This window comes from Montipora capricornis, chromosome 10 (genome assembly GCF_036669925.1).
Source record: "Montipora capricornis isolate CH-2021 chromosome 10, ASM3666992v2, whole genome shotgun sequence".
In the NCBI taxonomy this organism is placed as follows: Eukaryota; Metazoa; Cnidaria; class Anthozoa; order Scleractinia; family Acroporidae; genus Montipora; species Montipora capricornis.
The window spans coordinates 51,342,987-51,347,986 of NC_090892.1; the positions used below are offsets into that span (position 1 = coordinate 51,342,987).

The 5,000-nt window shown below is 38.6% G+C and overlaps 1 pseudogene; it reads left to right on the forward strand.

The window, feature by feature from the left end:
* The window catches only part of LOC138019472 (polycystin family receptor for egg jelly-like), a 40,243-nt pseudogene that overhangs the window by 25,525 nt on the left and 9,718 nt on the right, over window positions 1-5,000 (forward strand).

The following is a 5,000-nucleotide window of genomic DNA, read 5'->3' on the forward strand; positions in this document are numbered from 1 at the left end:
AGGGCTAATCCTCATCACTTCCTGGCATGGACCATTCAGAGCTCTAAATTTGGCTTCAATCTCTTTACTAACCTCTTGTTTGAGTTAAGCGAACATCCCTGTATCTCTGCTTTCCACGAGGAAGGAGGCGGTGGGGACCGAGACCTCCTCATCCAAGTTCTATTCTGTGTGGTTGCTTAAAAGTAAACAACCGAGAACTTCAAATTCGGGAAACAACGGTTATGTTTCCCTATACATAGCCATTTCGTTAAACCAGAAGCGGCTCTAGACCAGTAGAAGCGATTGCAAAGCATTGTTCTCCGTCATCAACCTGTCCGTTGTAGTCCACTTCAACTTGGGAAATTATAACTTTCTTTCCCTTAATAAATGCCACCACATTGGATATGGCGGCGAAAATTAAAGCGAGGCATAAATTAAAGCTCTCCACTAAGCTCTTAATTGACAACTTGTTCACCGTCGATGACTCTCCGTCGCACTCCTCTTCATTACGCATAATTTTCGAGGTAAACTGTAGAAAACAATATTGAAGCGACATTATTTCCTTACCCTTAATATAAAGGACAAATAAAGCGAATAAAAACCGGCGATCATGCACAAACGCTCCGAACTCAACGGCAATGTGTACTGATTATCCACGACGGCAGGTGTGCATCTCATGTTAGCCGTAAGTGAGGTCAACGGGATTTGGTAGAATTGTGCTATGTGTGATAATACCTTTTCCTATTTTCGCCATGAAAATATTGGCAAAAGCTACGGCCATTTTCGTATCCTTTGAAGGAATTGATCCACGACTCAAATATCGCTTGGGAATATTTGCTTTTCAAATGTCATCGAACAAAGGGATCATTTCCCTCGTATGAAAGCAACTCTTATCGAGGTGAATGAAGGGGGTAGTTTCTAAAGAAACTGTGGTGCTGCGTCGGTGGGGAAGTAGTATACAAAAATTTTGGTTTTATCAACGGAGTTGATAATGTAAATTGGCCACCGTACAGAGATTCTAAAAGCTGACGTTTCGAGCGTTAGCCCTTCGTCAGAGCTAATCGCTCGAAACGTCAGCTTTTAGAATCTCTGTACGGTGGCCAATTTACGTTATCAACTCTGTTGATAAAACCAATTTTTTGTAACTTATCGAAGTGTGCAATCTTTTCTGTGAATTCGGACTAACCGAATCCACTTTTGCCGTAAAAATTATAGTGCGTTGTTATTCCTGGCATGCCTGATTTGTGTTGCAATGAACCTCATTTCGGCTGCCAGCCGCGCAATACCTTCTTTTCGCTTGTCCGCCAATGACACTTGTTGCCTTCTACACGATCTATTACGTCAGAGCTGCATGTGTAACCAGATCGATTTGACCGAGCGCAGGACAGAGACGCTTTGGAGTGCCAAATTCGAGTGTTTCGTGGCGAAAAAATATAGCAAACAAAACGTTTAAAAGATTAAACGCCGCAGCGCCAGACTTTTTATTCCTGCTCTTTTCGATGAAACCAAAAAAGAAAATTACTTCAAAAATATACACTTAAAGTTTTATGAGAGAAAACGCACACAAAAAAAAACTTCCGGGTAGGTATTCATTGTAGAGGATAAGGTCAGGTGGGAATTATTATTTTCCAAGACAAGATCTCATGCTCTGTTGCTTCTCCAGGTACGTTTCTCAGTCATTGAGAAAATCTCTCGGATCTCGATCTCGAGTTTGACTGGTGTAAATCAAATGGCGTCTTTAATAGCAGCAACGGGTGAAGTAAAAGAACAACTGAACTCATCTGCTCAGGTACACCGCAATAGACGGAATTGAGCTAGTCGTTGGGAAGGAAAAGCTGTTACTTTATACTAGCTTAGTTTCTATTTTTTATTGGATCTTTACTCGTTTAAGGTATGCTTTACACCCCTGCAAAGTTTTATAACTGACACTGAACCATCGATCCCTTAATTCAACAAACTCACTTTGTATAATTGCGAAATTTTAAAGTTCTTGAAAGGTAGAAAACAAGTTGTCCAAAGTTAAAAGTCAATATTTTTGGCAATTGTAACCATGACATCGCCAGCAAACATTTCGGAGTGGGGATGAAGCAGTGGTGATAGCAGTGTCCTCCCACCAATGTGGCCTGTGAGTTGAATTTGTTGTTTCCGCTATTCTGCTTCGAGAGGTTTTTCTTCAGGTACTCCGGTTTTCCCCTCTAAATGCACTTGACACTTCATTATTATTATTATTATTTTTGTTTTTATTATTATCTCGTGGCATTTACGCTCTGGCAGATGTTATACCGCATTTAAACCAAAGGAGCGAGCCATAGCCAATGGCCAAAGGTCCTTTGGGTCATTCCCTCTTGTTTAGTTTTCCAGAACCTTTCTTAGGATCCTTGCTGTTCCTAACAAGGCTGTTTTCTGCAAGAGTCCTTTCTTGATAGCAATCACTAGCTTCGTAAGCCATCCATCTACCCTTTTTACTTACTCCTCCAAGTGCACCAACAACTATCGGTACGACTTCTATTATTATTATTATTATTATTATTATTATTATTATTATTATTATTATTATTATTATTATTAACCATTGGTAAACTACTCTGCCTTTACTCTAGATAACTGCCACGAACACAATAGAGGCTATGGTAATTTTTTTGCTGAACAAGTCTCAAGAAGATGTAGAGTTGTCGATGGTGACGGAAGGAGCAACTAATCTTGTTGCTGCTGTTTTCAATATTTTGATGTCCGCATCTTTTAATGCCAACTTCACACGTGAAAATTTGGTGTCGGAGGAAGATCGGAACAAAGTAAGCAGTTCTTTGCAATTTGTCATAGCTTGGTAGATCTCTAAAACTCTGTATGTCCTTTACTATGGAATTCATAAATGGTTACGGATTAGATTTGCTTGTGTCTTACTGTTCCAAGAAAGAACTCCACTGAAATAATAAGGGTTGTTATGCAAAAGTCTCATTTCAGCAGTTAAAAAGTAATTGCCAGTTTCTTAGTGTCAACACGTAAAGCCGGATTGTAAATTTGATATCACCTATATACAGTCGAACCTCTCTAATACGGACACCAATGGGACAGACCAAAATGTCCGTATTAGAGAGGTGTCCATATTATAGAGGTTACTACGAAGACATCATTTTTAAGACTTCACTGACAGTTTTGAGGGTTCAATAACTAAAATAGGCTCAACAATCGACCGTGAAGCTTTCTTTCATGGATAGGAGGGTTTCATGTGTACCAAGGGTGATGGACTTCCCACAATGAAGAAACTTTGCAACTTGAACCAGAACCAGAAAACCCAAAGTTTACTGTCATCAAAGATAGCCGAGTTGTTGGGCTACCACGATTAGCAAATGCCACCCATGGCAAAAGAGGGTTTAGGACATTTAAGACATTTCCTCGTAAAGCCAGGGACAAGCCGGAATGGTTAAAGAGATCCCAAACAAATACATTTTTACTGGGCCGGACAAACTGCTTGAAAGTTTGGAAAAATGTTAAGACCTAACAGAGAATATAGTTGTCCGTAAATAGCCTAGTCCTTCATGGGACAACTAAGAGAAAAAAAGAGGCAGAAAAAGGGAAAAAAACAGCATAGAATTCCACGTGCATGAAGTGACCGGACGATCTATGTTTTGAATGGTCAATGGGACAATTACACCTTTGATTTGTAGTCATTGTTACTGTAATGTTCTATATACATTTTATTGAATCGGCTACTGGTACAGAAATTTCTTTTGTAAGGCTTAGCTTTGCAAACACTTTCCCTCTTTTTTCTATTTGGTCACATGTTATGGTATTTCATCCTAGACTTGCACCTGACGTCATTGGCGGCCATGTTGGTGTTTGAATAAAAGCAAAAAGGTCTTTTGGGAACTTGGCTCTATTATTATGCAAAACGCGAACGACAGTTTCCTTTTGTTTTGTACACCAACATGGCCGTCTACTCACGTGAGTGCAAACCATCTATTCAGTCAGTCAGCTTAAGACATTAAAATTGAGGCTGCCAGACGACCCAAACCCAAAAAATGTATTGGCACTGCTAAATTTTTCCAAAAAGCCGAGCCAACTGGCATACCAGATCTACAGAAATAAGAAATGTACCTGCCCTGAGAAAAGCCAAGCGAAATGGCTTAGGGACTGTGAATCTGAAGATGTTTTGAATCTTAATTGGAGGTCTATATATTTATTACCTAGGAAATGTACATTAAGCACAAAACTAAGGAACTTTCAGTTTAAGTTTCTTCACAGAAGAATTGCCACAAATTTCTTTTTATTTAAAATTAAGTTCTCTGACACAGATTTATGTTGCTTCTGTCAAAATGCCCAGGAAATCCTAATTCACTTGTTCTGGGATTGTCCTGTTACAAACGTTTTTCGGGAAAACATACAAAATTGCCTGATTCAGTTCAGTTAACCTGATCCAAACTTCTCACGTTCTAAGGAAAACTGTGTGTTAAGGTCTTGATGAAGAAAAAGGAGGAATTTTAGTTAACCACTGTTTACTTCTAGCTAGGTACTATATTTTTAGATGTAAGTTCAACAATACTAAACCTTCGATATTAGAATACCTTTATCAGATTAAAAGTAATTTACAGCTAGAAAAACAAATTTCAGTCACAATAGGAAGGCAAAAAGCATTCGAAAAGAAGTGGCACAAAATAATTCAGTCGCTGTGACTGTCTGAATCTTTTTCTCCTTTTTTCGCCCCTCTGTTTTTTTTTCTGGCTATTGTCATGTAATTTGTTATCTAATCCGATTTGCCCCCCCCCCCTCCTTTTGACAAGCAATAGGTACCCCCTTATCGATCATTGTGAAGCAATATTGTAATCTGTTTGTAACGTTTTTCTTCTTTTAAGTTTGTTAAGTGGTGTATTATGTTGTTACTGTAATTAAAAAATAAATTTTAAAAAAATCTATTCAGTTAATTTTCAATACTCCAGTTGAAGACAAGTGAAAACAGAGTTGATGTTTGTTTCTCATATGTCAACATATAACACAGGATCACCAGAGGGCCATATTAATTAAGC